The following is a 19,903-nucleotide window of genomic DNA, read 5'->3' as shown; positions in this document are numbered from 1 at the left end:
TAATAATAATAGAACATTTACTATATATATATATATATATATATATATATATATATATATATATATATATATATATATATATATATATCTTACAATCCTTTCACGTTTTTAACAAGTATTTTCTAACATGTATAATGCGTTTAGAAAGAAATCACTGATTTTGCTTTACTTGGACTTTAAAGACAATTGAAAATAAAAACAAGCTAAAATAGAGGAAGGTTTTAAAGGTATAAAATACGACAATAAAAGTGTAGTGTAAAAAAACTAAACAATTACTTGATTTTATAAAAAGCAGCACCAAAAAAAGTCTTAAGCCTTGATTTAGAAGAACTGAGAGTTGCATCAGACCTGCTGTTTTCTGGGAGTTTGTTCCACATGTATGCTGCATAAAAACTGAACTCTGCTTCTCTGTGTTTAGTTCTGACTCTAGGGACAGAAAGCAGACCTGTCCCAGACATCAGAAATGTATTTTGGCCCTAAACCATTCAGTGCTTTATAAACAGTATAAAATAGTATTTTAAAATCAATTCAAGAGACATCAGAACTGGAGTGATGCGATGCACTTTCTTACAGATGTGTGTGTGAATTGAACTTTATGGTTATGCGATCAGTAGCCACCCTCTTGCTACCTTACACACAGAAGAACGACCTCTATCAGTTCCACAGTCAGGTACAGTAAAAAAATAAAAATAAAATCACATATGCACTCCGTGCAATTGGGACATCAGAAAAGGCATGGCAAGTATCCTCCATTACTGTACACAAAATGCAGCAAATGTGAAAGCTGAAAAACACAAAGGCTGTCGGTGTGTGCGCATAGTTTACTATGATTTTTATCAAAGGGGAGGAAAACAAGGCAAACAGTTAGGTTCAACGCCCTTAGCTTCCTGCAAGCAGTGCTTCCTGAGGAACCAGGGCTACTGCATAGAGGTGGAGATGGGGGAGGAGATTGACAGAGAGTTAGGGGAGAAGGGAGACGAGTATGTGAGGATGCAGTATGCAAGCGTACTGCTGGGCTCTGAGATGTAAAGGAAAATGTGGCAGAGAGAAAGTGGAAGCTTTCTGGCCATGGTCAGAAAGCTATGGCAGGAAAAAATAACTCTCTCCTTGATTTCATGTTGTTTACGGAGAAGGAGAATCCAGAAAGGAGTGGGGGGAAATGCGACGCTGCCAAGCCCAGCCAAGTGGAGCAATCACAGTTGTTGCGACCTGCGTCGCTGCGACGTGTAGTTACATTTCTGGGGAGGGGAACGTCAGGCTACGGCGTGGGGGAAGGTGTAGGGTCCTACGGCGTAGATTTAACGGCGAACCATAACGCTAAGTTTATGGTAGCCACAGCGTTCCGGGCGTGAGCGCCATAAAATGACGTCACGACAGCTGTCGTTTCCAGCGCGAAGGCTCCGCAAGCTGTTGCGGCGTGTGGTCGTGCACCTCTGAATTTTTGTAACTCACGCCCACTGCGCTTTCAGTTCAACGTGGTCGGCTGGGAAGAGCAGGTTCGCCTGTACAAACATCTGTATGATTCTTTATAGACAGACCACAGAGTCAAGCAGCCTTAAATATGTGGACAGAGAGCGACACTTTGTTTCACACCCTTTCAAAGAATACTGCAACGAACAATGCGTTGAGCATAAACGTCTTTGTGCATTCTAGTAGCGCGCGCACCATCTACGGAGGCCCACACTCGGTGTCGGCTGCGATTATATCCAACGCTTACATCAAGCTTAACAGGGCACCACATGGCTGAGTTCAGCAGACAATCTAATCTGTCCAAGAATCACAGAGGGTGATATGATGAAACTGAAAACATATGTTGCATAAGTACAATAAGCATGTGTGGGTTTGTGCAAAACAGATATTTGGAGATTTTTTATATATATATATCGCCATAACCACATCTGCACAATTCCACGTAGTCATCAAGAAAAGGTATGCAGGGCTGGCACGGTAAAGGAAAAGTAGAAGGTAGAATTGACCATACTCCTTTTAATGTTGATGGACTCTATCAACCAACCAATCCAAATTTAGCCCCACATTAATAATTAAATAGGAAAAACATTCATAATAGAACAGCTGTAGCTTGAAATAGATTTCAATTTTGAACCCTTCTGCAAGGGAAAGTGCCACAAAAGTAGACGTTACTTGGCATCAAAACCATGAGACACTTAATGGGGTATGAACCAAAACATAGCCTCTGACAAATATAGTGTGAAATGAAATGGACATTCAAACCTTACAGGATCTGTGTTTTTATCCATTATTTAGACAACGTAATGGTGGGGCTCTAATATCCAAGCTTTTTAGAGCTGGCTACAAAAAGAAGGCCATTTTAATGCAGGAAGCCATCCGATTACTGATGCTGCTATTATGGTGCTTCCTACCTTCCAGGTGTGGTTTTCTGACACCAGAGACCATGAATGTAATACTTACTGGTAGCTAACCCTCAGCACAAGTCCACACCAATGTGGAAGACTTCTGAAAACATCTTAGCTCTAAACTGTATTACCACAAAACTATAATGTAGGATAAAGCAATTGTCTCTACAAAGACTCCAAGACTCTACAGGTTTATTTTAGATTTAAAAAAAAAAAGTAACGGTATATGGTAAATGGAGAAGAATACACGTGCTTAACCATACAAAAAGATTGCTATGATTCTTTAACTGCTAACCTTTTTCTAAGAAAACTGTTCAAAACAGGCTATGCAGTGATTGTGGTTGAGAACTGGCTTTGCATAAGTAATGAGGAGGAATAAAAGACTGTCCTACATCCACGCTAGAGATTACACTGCTGGCTGCTGTTTCTATAAAAAGAGTCACTGCAGGGAGTATGAGTGACACAAGCACACACGCAACCACACACAAACACACACACACACAAACACACAGATGGGCACAAAAACAAGGCAGTGTATTTATAGGAAAGAAGGTTCTAGCATCAAAAGAACTTTAAAGCTCAGTGTCTGGTTAACTCTAGTCAACCAATCACAGATCTGTGACTCTTCCAAGCCTTGGCAGACAAACACAGCGAAATGCTGGAAAGATTATTGGTAGCTCTAGGCCAACTTACTGTTTTCTATATTTCCTGTTCTCCTATTTTTCACTTCCCGTTTAGACTGCTTCCTTTCTGGGCAAAACAAATAACTCAGTGAAGTGATGTGTGACACAGGGATACAACGTAGATGTACAAGCCTTGATACAAGGGCCAAACACATACTGGCCTGTAGCTTTAAGAAGTGCTCTGAGCTGCCACATATTTAGGAGGGAAAGTCCCTGTGCAGGCTGACTGAAGATGATGTGATTTTCCACTCTCTGCTGACCGCTCTGGTTAAACACACTAGCTAATTCCTACCCCTTTCACCTTCTCTGTGACTTAGGGAGAATATTCTAGACAATATTACATTAAAACATATTCAGGGCTGCAATTTTTTACTATATTTTATTCTGTTGACTGTTTTATTTGATTAATTGACCAGTTGTTTTTATTAATTAATAAGAAATGCCCAACTGTGAAACATTTCTAATTGCCCAGTTGACATCTCAGTGGTTTGACAAGATACAGCAATGTAGAACATAAGAAAAGTGCATGAGCTAAAATTAGCAACATCTTACGTCTTATGTCATAGATTATCTACAAGCTTTTACCTTTTCAAACATCAAGTAAAGTAATGATCACACAGCACAGATGTTTTTGATGATAAATCTTTGTTTATGCTGACAGAGCATGAAATAGTGATTCTGTCGCAGGTCTAACTTCAGCAGCCAAGAAATTATTATGAGCCTTTGTTGACAAGTAGCATACCTGCAATCAAATGTTGGATATACTCAATGTATTGTGGCTTGTTCTACGAGGGATGTAGTAAATGACTATTGTGAAAATTGAGTACAAATTGGCATGTCATTTTTTAAGCCGCCGACATGATCTTCGGATTGGCGTTTCGCTCCCTCTTATGGCTTGCTCCCTCTCACAGAGACACACTCCCCCGCCCATCCAGACCACTCTCCTGGGCGAGTGTGTGTGACGTATGAGGTGTGTGTTTTTATATCTGGAGGAAAGCAGGGGAAGAGCCTGGAAAGAGGGTTGAGTTCAGAAACAGTAATGAAAGATGGAGGCGGACAAATTGGTCACGAAAAGTAAGGAGGAGGTTCAGTTTCAGGAGGGTAGATGTGGAAGTGACTACTATCCCAATATTTTGGCAAAATATGCCAAAAAAATTATTGCTGCTAAAAGGTATCAGTACCATAAATCTGTTCCAGAACTTAAACCACCACCTAGTGCAGAACACCAGCCTCCACTTCAAAAAAACGACGGTAAAACTAGCCCCCAGTGTTTTGCGGTACAAGTATATACTAGGGCCAGGCATTACGGTAAGAGCTTGTAAAAACTGACTTCAAAATAAAAGCAACCTTCCGGTGAACTTGATAGGCAATTTCACATTCATTCAATAAGTCAGTCAGTCAATAATACATACATAAATAAATAAATGAATATTAAATAAAATGATAATAAAAAACTTACTGCCTAAAAACTATATTTCAAAGAACAATTGAACTTTAATTGTGTGAATAATTAGTCACGCTTAATAACAAAGAATGCATTTCACAGACCAATTTCACTTCAAAATAATAGCATACCACCCCAGAGTGTCACATAAGGGGCTGACATACCAAGGAGTAGGCAAAGAACTAGTGGCGACAAAACTCACATCTCCTCAAGTCGCCTGTGTCTTGAACACACCGCAAAGATTACAGCCGACGGCCAAGTAGCACGCATGTTCTGCGTGAGAGGAAATAACTCTGCATGCCAGCAGGCGCCGGTAATCTATTCGTCATTCAAAAAAAGGGAAACTGGAAATATAAACCGTTGCTACGATACACACAACAAAACAGCATTTGCCCGAATCAGCCAGCGGCAGCACAAAAGCTACGGTCCTTCTACTTTACTCCCCATCCGAGGCGACAGCGGACACCGCGAGATGGCTAGCTAGCTTTTCCATTTCCGGGCTGTCATCCGTTCTCTCGGCAAAGAAGTCTCCAAGGCTGGCTAGTTAGCTAACGTTAGCTTGCTAATTTCACCCAACATGCCTTCATGCTAACATTACATTGGTTACAGAAAGTGAGCAAAACAAAGTTGTCACTCATCTGATGATATCAATGTACTTTCCTACTAGGGCTGCACAATGAGTCACAATTGTATCGAAATCGCAATATGAACTAGTTCTATATCCAAATCGCAGGGGGGCGCAATATTTGTTAATGGCAAAATATGTGTCAAACCATTCTGAATGAAGTATTATGGTGCTGCAGAGACGTCCCGGCCTACAAATCGTATCCTGCAGACTAAAGAAAAAAATCTTTGTTTGGTACAGATCCTCGCAAAAATCACACTATAATCATTTTAATTTCTTTCAATGTTAATAATTTAAAATGAAATTGAGAATAATGATACAAAAACAATCATTCCCTCCAATATCGTGAATCATATCACAATAGCAGTCAAAATAATCGCAATTAGATATTTTCCTCACATCGTGCAGCCCTATATCCTACACTGTGACAAGATTTTTTTTACGGGATAGGACATTATTTAATTAGCTTATTTTGTAATGTGTAGGTATGTAGATCTTTTAAAAGACATGCTCATGTAAGCCATATTGCCCAGCCTTACTGCCAACATACAAACAAGGGTATGAAAATACTATCACTGCATCACTTTCTATAATCGAAACAGAAAATAAGCAAAATCACAGATTTAATGTGAGTTGTTGTTTTCCCAACCACCATAAAACTTAAGTAAGAAGCAATTTCATTGTTTTTTCTATTATTTTGGTGTTTCAGTGTGGACAGCAAATGTTTAGACAGACCTCCCTTAGGTCAAGGAGGAGACAATGTGATATGCTACTAATTTTGCCATTCCATAGGTGTGTTCAGAATCCATGGCTGCGTTCGAAAAGTAAAAAAAATGACCTCCTAAGTTCTTTTCCTAACCACTTTTCCTTAACCCGGATGGTGAACGTCATGAGGTCAAGGAAAGGTGTGAGGTAGAATCCAAAAGGAATTAGGAAAAGAGAACCGCGGTGCGAGGAGAATCCGTCTGCCCTTACACTCAGCTGTGTAATCATGTGACACGGATGTTATGACGTGGGTCTGCCGGTGAAACAAGCGCATCTGGATACTTCGCCCCGTGCGTTCTAAACGCGATGTTTCATGCAGGCTTAAGAAACGTGGACAACCCGGTGGAAAATATTACTTCATCACCATTTTGCTTCCCTTCTTACTCTGCATTAATTATGTTGTTTCATGTGAAGCATTCACTGCATGTCATTAAGTTATTATAAAACAATGGGCTGTAGGCTGTTTATTGTAGGCCAATGAAAGGTGTTCAGCAAATCAGTTTATTTTCATTATCGGTTGCTCACGCTCACCCTCTTGTCCATTTCATTTTTAGCCACATGAATCCCGATTAGGATGATTGTATGGAAAGAATTGTTAAATGCATGCAAGATAAGCAGAAGGAGTTAGACCTATGAATCTACTGTATATATAAGGGTTAGATGAGGACAATATTCTCTAAACTGTAAACACAGCGGAGATGTCCGCTAGTGTGCACATTTACGCACGAGAAAGAAAAAGAAAAAAGAAAGAAAAAGAGATTATTTCAGAAGCTAAAAGTGAAGTTATGTTGTAACTACAGATTTTAGTTTTGCTGTTTAAATGTCCCACGATATCAGCTACAGTGGCATTACTGGACACTTGGAAACATTTATAGTTACTAAAAAAAATAAAAAATAAAAAAAAAAACAGCCTTTCACATCAATACAGTAAATCTTTAAATAAAACACTGATACATGACTACAATACATCATTTAAAAGTAAAAGCCTGCAGGGACTGTAGAGCGGGTGAACAATAACTTATTTGAGTTGGTGTGGGTGAGGGATTTAAGGTAATTGATTTGAATGCCGTCAGAGCCAATCCAAGCATTCTCACATACTATTCCTACTTCCACTCATGATATAAATAATGTAGTCGTATCTGTAGTGACTTTTTAACAAAACATTTATACTGAAATAAGCCAGGGGCGAAAAGGTAACTTGTTTTAGACGCTGCTCTGGGCTATAAACCAGTGTCCGGTGCGCTGTATAACTCTGGATTCAGCGATCCATTCATTCACAGTTCTGTAAACAAGTCATTTTACGCGTTGAAGGGGAGAGTAAAGTTGTCGCATTAACGGTTCATTAAACCCCTCAAACATGCCATTAAGTATGTATACATCCATGATGTAGCTCTACGTCATGTATTTTACAAAGTGTTCTACCTGGAATATAGCTTGAACATATTCCACAAGCCAACACAGTATTTTTGCTAGTGATGTTGTGTTGCAAAAGTTCGGCCAGTTTCAAGTTTTCTGTCCGTTTCTCGCTGCAGCTGGGGTGCCAACACAGTGGTCTCATTGAAATGAATGAGAAGGCTGTGGGTTTTGATGCAGTGCTACTGCCAGTCTGAACATGGCTTTAACACATTACCCAAAATGCCTCTCAATCACCATCACGTGCACACCTCCCAAGTTACCCTGGAAAGCTGGATGAACTCAGAAAACTGACACACTGGCCTCATTTGTCTGAACTACAATTTCTGCCTGAAGCCTCTAAAGAGTTAGAGAACACGTTTCTTCCACCAGCCAATATCACAATATGACCTGCATTACAGTGAGCCAGGAACAAGAACTTTAAAATCCACAACCCTTACAGCCTTGATAAATAATTAACAAAAGTAAATCATCTGTCTGAAGGCAATTACCCACAACATATGAAGAAGGCAAAGTATAAAAAGCAGCATCAACAATAGGTGTAACAGTAGAGTGCTGTTAAAACGGACAGTGGGATGAATCACAACCTCTTTATAGCCACCAGCCTGGCTGTAAAGACAGAAAAGAGCTGAGAAGGGGAAATGCATGTACTGGTCAAAAAGGGTGCTCAGATCCTTTGTGTTGAGTATACTGCCCCACAGCATGCTGGGGGGGAAACAAAGTATGGCTGCATGTATTGGTGAGCAGGGGCATGGGCCCCGACTGAGGGACCTCATCTCTTTGGTATTTAGGTATGCCTTTGCTTTTCATTCACATCCCACCCGCACAGGCGCAGAGGCCCATCTCCCCACAGCACTCCCCTCCCCCTTCCTGTTGTTGCATTTCAATGTAAATGGGTGGATGAATGGCTGCAGCTGGCCCATCAAAAGGCCAGGCCTACTGAAGGGCCTTGGTGATTGAGATTCAGCCAGGCCACACCACCTCTACCTTCCCCCACCCAACACTTTGTCCTAACACCCTTACCCCCTGTCTCAGCTTATAGCTTATGTCCAACATGAAGAGGACTGCTGGGCACAAGAGGGCTTAAAGAAAACTGATAAAGTTGTTTGCCTCTGAGCACAGTAGTCAGACATGAAGCAATTCCTCAAAGTGGTAATAAATCCCAGACATATTTCAATTATCTTAGGTTGACAAAGGTCGGTTATGGACAGGACACACGATCCTGTGCCATCTCTACAGCGAATCTGGAACAGAATAGACAAAGCTGCTTTCACATGTATCGTGTTTACCATTAATTCCACATCGTTCTTCTGTCAAGACGTCATGTTTGAATAGAGAGCTGAAACAGCAATGGGGAAATAAATCAGTCAAGCAATGCGATTTGAAAAACAATATTGTTTCAGTTCTCTAACAGTAATATTGTGTGATCAACCGTGTGGAACGTTAATGCTATATGCACGCACAACACTAGGACAAAACATTTCTGACCCCCAGGCACCCTGCAGAAAGCGATAACCCAACATGCAATAAGTGCCTGCAGCCTTTACCTAACCAGTTCACTTAGCTAGTTAGACTGATCTGACAAACAATGGTTATAGTTTCCCAACACAGATTCAGATCAGCATCTTACCTCAACAATAATCAACTAACCTAATCTATGATTCTGCCAGCAAGAATTGCAAAAGCCACTTCACAAAAAAAGCCTTACACAACTCTGGCTCTAGCAGTGAAAACCAGGTTCAATTAGTGATGAGGTAGCACTGACAGAAAACGGCATGAGAAAAGAGCTTTCACTTTCAGACTTAAATGGGTTTTTCCAGCACAACTCAAAAGATATTCAGTTTGTGTGGCCGGTTAGCTCAGTTGGTAGAGTGGGCGCACGTGTGCAGAGGTTTATTCCTCGACGCAGAAGGTCTAGGGTTCGAATCCGACCGGTGACGGTTTTCCTGCATGTCTTCCCCCCTCTCTCTCCCCTTTCAAATCTCAGCTTTCCTATCCAATAAAGTGGCCAAAAAGAAAAAAAAGATATTCAGTTTGCCGTCATGAGTTAAGAAACCAGAAAAAAAAACAACAGAAAAATCTAAATAGTTGGCGATTCATTTAATAGTTGACAACTAATCGATTAATAAATTAATATTTGCAGCTTTAAATAGCTTATTATGAGGTTTTAAAAAACATATGTGGGCCACCTTAGCTTTAGATAGGCATGGAAAACCCTTCTCTCTTTTTTTTTTTTTTTTTTTAAAAAGGGCCTTATGACTGAGGAGGAAAAACAGAGAAGGTAAGTGAATCCAGGCAAGCAAGCCTGTCTTGTCTTTTTCCCTGTGTGTCAGCAACAGGCTGAGCAGACCAGAACAGCCGAGCCCAGAGGGACACATCACACAGACTGTCTCTGACATCAGCTCCCAGACCTGGCCGACTAACCTCTGAACATTTCCAATGCCACGTATGGATAATACATCATCCCATGCAGCCTCATGCTCAGCAGCACATCCAATCAAAACACCAACTGTTGTCTCCAGATTTGCACCACCCCTAATTCATGCCTGCTCAGACGGAGGCACACAGCCATTTGTCTAATAGCATTACATACTCAGGCTTTCTCAGTGTGGAAAACATACACAAATGCAACAGCCCTTTTATAGCCAAGACATTCACCTATTATCACTCTTCCTTAAGTTAAACCCTTGAGTCACCTGACTGGAATTTTCCATAGTAGCATGTCTAATACAAATACGTTAACTAATGAAACTACTAGGATGATGTGTTAGAATAAGGGAACAAATCAAAAAAGCAATGTATAAATTAACTTGTTGAGACTCATCAGTGTGGGACAACTTTGGACTTATAATGGCTGAGCCTCTTTGGGGTAATTCATGCCTACACAGATATCTCAGACCACGCTCTACAAATCACAACTCCCTACCAAACACCCTTTTATATAAATCTATTACAAGCGTCTGTTTTCTTTAGTGGTTCTTTTTATAATCTTCAAATAATAATGTTGTGTGATCGAAACAATAATCTTATAAATGGGATTTGGAATACTTTAAATCAATATTGCAAACAAGCTGAGTTGTTGGTCAGCCCATGCTATAACGTAGGCCCTAAACATATCAAACCCTGGGAGCCTACTTCTGTGTGAAGTTTTGAAATGTTCTGCATACCTTAGTGTGATTAAGCATATCAGTAAGTTCCCCTTAAAAACAAGAGCACAAAATATTCCTTTTCCAAGCTTCGATCAGAGAGATCAAAAGCCGAGTCTGTAAAAAGCACATTTCTGGAGAAGCAGCAGCGTGCCAGAATAGAGATTCTTTCCCTTTGATGTGCAAGAGACCCAGGGAAGAGAAAAAAAATTATCGAGAGCGTTGCAGCGGAAGGCTAGAAGGTACGCACAACCTAACATGAGTTAAAGGCGCCATCAACCATCAGGCCCTCCTAAACCCCAAAATGAGGCTCCACAGTCCCCTGAGGGAAACAGCAAGATCGGGCCCGCCATTTTGTTCCATTTTGCTTTGAGGATAGAGGAGGGGGCAAAGGACTAGGCTGAATTTCAAAGGACTTCAGATGCCATTTGAGTATCCGCAGAGATTGTGCTGGTAGAACAGCAGCTATAAAAGATTCACACAACTCAAACAGGGGGTGAGAGAGAGACACTGAGACAGAGTGAGTAAAAAAAAAAAAAGGCAGAGACAGACAAAGAGAGGCAAGAAACAGGAGTAGCCATGCTTGTTTACCTAAAAGGACCACACTCTCAGGACAAGGGGGGGAGGGGAGAGCCAGCATGGAAAGAGGGAAGGCAGAGCGGCTGCTGGAGTTGCAGCTAAAGGCTTCTTTCCCCTTTCACAACCAGTTGTTTTATTATGCTAATTGGACCTCAAGAAGGTTTCTCAGCTATATCCATGGACAACATTGCAAAATGTACTGAATACTACGTCAGCCACCTATGTACTATGTCATCATATTATTATACAAACATATCTTATAAGGGGGCATGAGAGCAGAAAAAGTGCAATTTTTTCCCCCTTAATGACCACTGATGTCTTAAACCAAAGTGGTAGCTTTTGTGGCACTGAAATGTTTTCATCTTTTCTGCTCACACTTAGAAACTCTAACAAGACCAACAGTATTTGCATACAATATTACGCCAGGCAAACAAAAATAAAATGTGCTTTTCAAGCATATTCACAACTAAGTACAAACATACAAGACGCACAGGGAAATCCAATCGGGTCATTGGACAGACAAATGTTGTGGACAGGAGACACGGGTTTATTACTGGACAAACCACAGGGCTCGACGCTAATTTTTTTTTTTAAGTTGAAAAATTTAGGAGCGCAGAAAGAACTTAAGGGGCGCAATGAAAATGTATCACATAATGTGTTTTTCTTTGATAAAATGAGTATGAGGAGACACTCAGTTCATGGGAACTGCGGATTCACTGCAAAGTTTAACCATCGTAGTGTGAAATACAGTTTTACTGCCGCTGTTAAACCGCCTACACATGATCAGAGGTAAAACCGTGAGGTAGGGCGGCGAGCACAGAGGCAATGCACCGCGCAGGTATACCTCATCATTGCTTCTGGCTTTGATTGTGCCTTAAGGTCAAAGTTGAAATAAATTCCGAGAGGTTAGGGGTTAAGGCGGTTTTATGCTTCTGCGTCAAATCGAAACCGTAGCCTGACGTGCACCTCTCGAAAAATGTAACTACACGTTGCTCGGCAGTGGCTTGTTAGCGTTGCATTTCCCCTTACTCATTTCCTGGTTCTCCTTCTCCATAAACAACGTGAAATCAAGGAGAGGGTTAACTTTTCCTGGTACAGATTTCCCACCGTGGTCAGAAAGCACAGGGGAGACATTTTGTTTCTCTCACTATGACTCTAGAGTCGTTCCTCGCTCCGAAGCTAATCGCCGTCGCTCTCTCACTTCTCCCTCGCTCTAACACACTCCACACACACACGCCGGCTCGACGCACACAAGTGTGAAAATCAGGCCACTTACGTAGGCTACGGCGAAAGCTCTGCATGGAGCCTCCGCAGAACCATAAAAACGGCCTTTAGGGGTTAGGGCTGCCAAGGGCAGCGCTTCCACTGTCTCCACCGTTCTTCCCATGGAAAAACAACGGCACAGCCAGTGCAGACCGCTTTTACCTGAGACACACTACATATGCTCCAGTAACAAAGACGGAAAGACAACAAATTCAAACTAAAATGTTGCAAACTTCACGGGAGCTACTGGCCGCGTTTGCAAAAAAACGGAAAGTGTGAGCACACATGTTCCTAAATACATTTTACAGTTCGCACACATCTATTTTTAGTCACAAATGCGAGTGAAACACTCACACTGTCGATCCCTGAAGCATATGCTATTTACATACAACATATCTTGGCTAGTTATTTTCAAGAGCGACACACAATAAATACAATCATAGGCTGAGATGGACATTTTTGCAGAATGATGTGCTGATCAATAAATGGATCGCTGATATGTTTACATGAATACTTGCACCTTGAATCAAATAACAAGAACAATTATCTTTTTTTTTTAATCATCAATTACTTTTCTGATTAACTGTTCAAGCACAGGGATCATAAACTGTCAGAAATAATAATAATAATAATTGCTTATGACGTGTCTCGCTATTAGAGCCCAAACTTATGTCTTCATATTGGCTATTTTTTTCAAACCGTTTTGTCACATCCTGAAGGTATACAATTCACAACGATATGAAAACGACGAATGCTCCGAAACTGAAACCTGCAGAAGTCTTTTGTAAACCCTGAAACTAAACATCATGAGTAAACACAACTTCTTAATTCCATGAAACAAAAATACCACTGAAATTAAAATAAGTTTAAGTATCTATAAATGAACCATTTCTCTTTAAAAGCATTATTTGACCTCTTAGTTGCCATCTTTGCTTTTCAAGATGAACGACTGCTGGAGGCTCATTTTTAAAAAAAGCAACCAATTCACACCAAGGCGCCTGTCATTAAAAACAAAGAGAAGAAGTGGTGGGACAAATCCGTACAAACAAGGGGCAAACAGTACATTTAAACAATTGCCAGGCTGGCTACCAACAATCAGCTTTTGGTTACCCAGGATGACAGATTGGTTGCCATATTTGAATAACTTTGAACTGGACTGTACTGGTCCTGCCTAAATTGTAAGCCATATTTCACTGACAAATATTACTAAGAAATACATGAAATGTTAGGGACACATACTGGATTTTCAGCAAGAATGTTTAGCTCCACTAAAAAGACCAAATAAAACTGACAGTGACAGATTGTATTTGCAGGGTTATTTAATGGATTATAATAGGCAGAAAAATGACCTGCAAGTCACTTTGTGGTTTGAATGTTGCAGTCATTTATGTTGTGTAGAATATAGTAAACCGTTACTGCTGAAAAGTTGATATGCAGAGTCATGTTCTGAAGAATGACATCTACTGCAGTGCTCTCTGCATCATATTTTTTTTTTTAATCTGCCCGCTTTTGTTTATCAAACCGGATATGCTTTTCATGTTTCCATGCCATTTGTACTTTCATTTGTGCAAAGTGGGTTATTCAGTGATTCACTGGTTATCACTGAACGTGGCCATATTGATCATCTGGTTGTCCTGTGCAACTGTTACTGGCGAGCCATCCAAACGCAGCATTCAAGAACGTCTTGCTTTCGCTTTCCCTCTTGTTGTGTTTAGCCATGGTGTATAGACTTAGTTGTGTTTGTCTTCAACTCAGCCTTTTAGTCAGTCACAAAGAAATATGTGGAAGACTACCTAAGAATGAGATAGGCAACAAAAATCTTAAAAAGGTTCTTAAGGTTGTGACGGACAAACTGAGCAATAAGGCATGTTTACGACAACACTTTGTTCGCAGCACTGTCATTATGGGCTGTTTTGCAAACAACCCAGAAGTTGACTTAAGCGAAGTTCACACTTAATGACTTTCAAAGTCGTCAGATTGTTGTACTGTTCATACTACACACGTTGTTGTCTTGTAATCGGGAGTCTTGAAGTCATTGCGGTTTTCACACTACATGACTGATAGGGCTGGGAATCACCAGAGGCCTTACGATATCACGATACGATATTATTGCGATTTTAAACATATTGCAGTATTTGGCGATATATTGCAATTCATTACCTTTTTCCCAACTTCAAATTTTTCCCAATTTCAAATAGGGCTGCAGCTATCGATTATTTTAGTAATTGAGTATTCTACCAATTATTCCATCGATTAATCGAGTAATCGGATAAGAAATACTTAGTAAGAAATACTTAGAAAACAGCAATAGTAAATATTTATTATTGCTGTGTACTAAAAAAAAGGAAACCTGTCTTTTGTATATATACAAAAGACAGTTTTTTTTTTTTTTTTTTAAAAAGCAACATTTTTTATTGCCAAATTCCAAGTACATTTTTGGTGGCCCAAATGTTAATATTTTTCACCCCCTTCCCCTTCTTTCCTCTGGCTCTTTGCACTGGATATGCAAAAGAGCTGTTCACTAAGCCAAGGGTAAATGTGACTGTACAAAGCTTACAGCAGGGCTATTCAACTACACTGTTCTGGGGGACACATTTTCAGAAGCCTAATACACAGTGAGGAGAAAGAATAAAGAATGCAGACATCACCGGCATGATGACGTCATTCACGCGCATATTAAGTGGCCATGCTGGGGGGAGGAGCCGGTTTGTCTCCGGCAGCAGCTAAGTTTCCAAAGATTAGTAGCAAACTAATAAACAGACTACAAACCGACAGCTTTTGTTTTAGCTTGTTGGTAAAACATGACTATTTGCAGAGTAGCATGCTGTAGGCTAGTTGTGTAAAACAGCGCGGTGGACGAGAGCAGCAGACGTTAGTTAGCTACCTTGTGTCGGGTTCGCTCCGTGGAATGGATGAGTAGACTGGATGTTTTCTACAGAGATGATGTAGTAGCATGTTTGCAGCTTAAAATGATCCCAAACTTTCTGTCGTTTTCTCTCGCCTGTCTCTTCTCTTAGACCCTCGCTATTTTCGTCTTCGTTCATTTGTAATCTGGGCCGTCAGTCTTGTGCATAGACAGTATATAAACAGTCTTGTGTCCACAGAAGCGTCAACCTGTTGTGTGCAGCTGTACAACCTTAATTACATTGATTTAACGAAGCATTGAGGCAAAGAATTTTGCTTCGAGGATTTTTTGTAATCGAATTATTCGAGGAATCGTTTCAGCCCTAATTTCAAATGATGTCCCCAAAAGGAAACTTTGTCAACATCTGTTTTACCTAAAAAGATACATTTCTCTGTTTGTTCATCTCAATTCAATTGTATTGCTGCAAAATGGGATTGTCAAGCAGACAAACCAACCAACACATATATAATAAAAGATCGATACTTGGCGTCTGTGTATCGATACAGTATTGCCACGGAAAATATTGCGATACTATGCTGTATCGATTTTTCCCCCCACCCCTAATGACAGACCGGTGAAAGAGGGTAACACACTACGAGTAATAACAGGGTTTCCCGCAGAACATTTGTTAGTTAAGGTAGTAGGGTGGGGATTGCCGTCAGACGGATGGGGGTTGGGTAACACGGCGGATATCGCTCGTATACATATTTTTTTTTATGACGCCGCAGTTAAGGTGGCAGGGGTGTGTTGCTTAGGCGGCCGCCTAAGCTGCAAAGTTCTGTGGGAAACCCCGAATAAGTCTGTTCTCCAAATTACGTTTGTCATGAAAACACACACGAGAAGTGACACAGGAAATGACATAGTACAATGCTTGCGACCAGATTTTTTTGTTCCAAAAGCGGAAACCATAAAAGAAAAAGAAGGGCTGTGAACATGTCACGACAACACTGCCTATGTGTTGTCGTGACTACACATGTTCACAACACAGCCTGTTTCCACACACGCACTCTGTCAACCTCATCTGGGTCTATTAACTGGGGTGTGAGAACTCACGATTTTAACCGGGGTACGGCGTTTACATGGCGTTTGAGAATCCGGGGTGTTGCCTTAACCCGAATATAATTGTGTTTTTAAACTGCATGTAAACGCACTGGTTGTTTCAGGTTTCCCCTCAACCCGTGCCTTGCGCTCCCATTGGCTCTAGCTCCCTGACACACTCCCCGATAGGTCAATATATTTAGCCTGCTAGATATCTGTAATGCGTCGGATTTCCCTTTGATCTGGGGCTTTTGTCAAGGAGCAAAAAAAAATCTGTCAGCAAGTGGGAAATCAGGGCCAAGGCTGGGTAGTGTGAACTAGGCATAACTGTGGTGTGGTGCAAACAGGTCAGCAAATCCCCTGCATCTGGGTAAAATGAGCATTAACGGAGTCTGAAGAGTTGTGACACACAAGAGCCCCTGTTGGCAGTAGATGAGCAAAAACATAGAAATGTTGCCTGCCTTTCTCTTACACAAAATGTGTAACCCAAAGCTATAATCACAGCTCATGATCTTTCTGACACCAGCAGAACTCCATTTTCCTGTGGCAAGCATGGGCATATTATCATTCTCTGGTATTACTTAACAGGGAAAGGGGCAAAGGAATGTGGCAATTATCTTCACTTATGACAAGATATTTTGACTTAAAACTCTAAAATATCTCAATAGGACTCTGGTTTATTATTATTGGTAGGTTAAATAAAGCATTACATGTCATCATTTCAGATTTAGATGAACACAATACACACCACTATTGGTCTTCACTACTGTCTTGAATTGGCTGCTACTTATGAGTACACAGCAACAATCTACATAGACTTCAACACTAGTAACATATTCCAAAAGAAAACAAATAAAAGGCATTCAAGTGCACATTACATAACAGAGCTGGGAGAAACAGCATATAGGCTAATGTCAAAAAACACAAAACAATCAACTGACAGACCCAGTAAAAAAAATGATTACACCTCATGTGTTAAAGAGAAACCCCAGTTTCGATGAGATTGTCATTCGGTGTGTGTGGGTTATCTTACATTCGCAATGTAAACACTCAGTTTCACAATCAGTGATATTTGGTAATGTATTAGAGATCAAATTTGATAAGGATTCCGCAAAAACGTCTTGTTCATATTTGAATCTTGCACATGCTAATCTTCATGTATAACAGAACAGGGCATGTAATACCATTTGATGCTTTAACTATAGCACAGAGAAATAGGACCTACGCAAGCTCAAGGGAGACAGAGATATGCATCACTGCCTCTGCAGTGTAGTCAACATGAACGCCCCAACAAGCTAAAACACTCTCAGTATCTTGGTGGAAAACACCACCAGCGGCACTGCAGTGTTTTCCTCAGCATTGGTACTGCACCAAAGCGGAGAGCTTCTCCTCCAGATTCCATTTCCTCTACAACTCATCCCAAACGTTGTCCCTTCTTTACATGTTATTTAACACAGACACTCCACTGAACTAACTTAGGTAATTGTGACGGTTATCCATCCACACAGCCCTACTGTTAGTCTACTACCTATTTACAGACGTACACCCTGATAAATCCAGATAGCCTGTGAGAATTTCAAAACACTGTTCTTTAAATAGTCCTACAAAGAACACACATTTACCTCATGGGTTTTAGTTCTGACAACCTAAAGAGCAAATGGACAAGACATGGTGCTTCATGACTGCAATTTATGTTGTGCTCACTTAACTGGAAAAAGCAGGTAGACTAGTATTGCTTTAGATCATTTTTCCAAAAACTACTGCCATTGTGACAATTACAAAGAGGTTCATCTGGATGTTATTAATGCACTCCCTTGAGAAATGTAATGATAATTGTTGTCTGGGATATTACCAGTGTCCATTGAGTGCTAATCCTGAGAGTATGCAACACATGTAAGCCTAACATTACTCTAAAATGTACTGTGGGTGTTCATTTTCGCTTCTAAGAGAAGTCTTCCAAAACACATGCACAAAGCTGATCTGTTAGTATCCATGTACGGCATCAATAATGTATGCAGCACGAATTGCTTAACGTTACTCAAAACATTTCAATGTAATTTTCAAACATCAACACAGCCAGTGCCAGTCCCATCACACACGGGGAATGATTTACCACAGGTACCTTATTGTGTAATACACGTATTCATGTTTTGGATTTTTTTTGATCAGATTATCAGTATTTTAACAGAACTATATAGGTATAACAATAATAACTATTAAAAAGGCTGCATTTAAGAAGTAGAGCAGCGTACTAAAATAAATATGTGTATTTCCAGTGAAAACAAAGTCAATTACATAAATATATAACCATGAGGCACATATTAAAAGGCTAAAAAGCCTAAGTAAATGAAGATATTGCAAGTTGACCTGTGTCGCAACAGACATAAAACCTGAGTTAACCAGGGGGCAGCAAGTCAGTTTGTTGTTGTTGTTGTTGTTGTTAACACGTTAGCTATGCAGGTCCAGTAAAAATGCGACTTACCTCTGTCTGAATTTCCACAAATTCAAATATGTATTGAATCTTTAATGGTTAGTCTATGCCGCGATGTTTTCGGCCGATGCTGGATGGTCCCATTTGTTGCCGTCGGTTCAGTATAGACGGGCCCGGAGACATCCGCATAAACTCGCGACGACCATCGCAGCTCGAAAGCAGCTCACTAAATCGAGGCTAGCGCTAGCTTGTTAAAACCATGTAGACCAACAAACAAACGTCCAAATAAAAAAAGACTAAAATATCCACGAAAACTCGTTTACAGCGTAGCTATTGCATCGTCACCGCAAACTACGAACCTTTAACACTCCATTTGTGCAACGGTAGGCTTGCTTGGGTCAACATAAACCATCAAAAGATCATATTTTGTTTCGGTTTAATCCTCTCCGCCAACCCATTCGAGCGGTTTTCGTGCGGCCTTTGACTTCAGTGTGTGGACGATAGGGACGGAAACGCATCGGGAATGAAAGGAGCTTCCTGATTGGCCATGGCGCTGTAGGCGGGTACCGTTTTCGCACAAGATGAAACAGACGCCATTTTGGATCCACTTAGCATCCTGTTTTCGCTTAAGAACAACACAAGCAGAGCTCCAACGTGGCTGTTTGCAGTTCACAGTTTCAAATTCAATGGAGACCACACTCCATTATAAAGTTGGAGACCAAGAAAAGGAAATGGAGTACAGACATTGGGTGCACTCGTTTTCCACATTTAAAATGTGTTTATCCCGACTCGTCGTTTGTGTATTTAGATTTCCTACGTTATTTAAAATGAATGTTGATGTGTGTACTGCGAAATGTAACGTTACGCAGCGTAGCTTATGCTGCATATTTGCGAACATTTTCTGAAGCTTCTAAAGCCAGAAATTGGTAATTCCCTTCTCATAAATGTATAATGACAGGTATCAGTAATCACCATATACTGTGACGCTTAATAAAATGTAAGCTTCGTTTTCGATGGATAGCTAGGTAATAGAGAATCTTTGGTCGGACCCATGTCAGACCTCAAACGTGGGTCAGAAGAGACGGAACTGGCAAGAAAGCGGGACGTGCTGGTAAACAAACCTAACGCACCCATAGTTGAAATTACATGCGTGGATGAAACGAAGGCTCCCATTGGCTCACAGAAATGTTCTATACTCTTATTGGTTTGTGTAATATGTCACTCAAGCTGACATGT

The 19,903-nt window shown here is 40.6% G+C and overlaps 1 protein-coding gene across 2 annotated transcripts in view; it reads right to left on the bottom strand.

Annotated features, from left to right (window-relative positions):
• ankrd11 (ankyrin repeat domain 11) overlaps window positions 1–19,167 on the bottom strand; it is a 121,040-nt gene extending 101,873 nt beyond the window's left edge. For both annotated transcript variants that reach the window (XM_031276568.2, XM_031276570.2), the window contains exon 1: window positions 18,719–19,167. The gene's annotated coding sequence lies outside the window, so the exon portion shown is untranslated. The remainder of the gene's footprint in view (window positions 1–18,718) is intronic.
• Window positions 19,168–19,903: the final 736 nt, after the last annotated feature.

Source organism: Sander lucioperca, chromosome 3, assembly GCF_008315115.2.
Source record: "Sander lucioperca isolate FBNREF2018 chromosome 3, SLUC_FBN_1.2, whole genome shotgun sequence".
Lineage (NCBI taxonomy): Eukaryota > Metazoa > Chordata > Actinopteri > Perciformes > Percidae > Sander > Sander lucioperca.
Note: the sequence above shows the minus strand (reverse complement) of the source record. Positions and strands in the feature narration are given on the sequence as shown.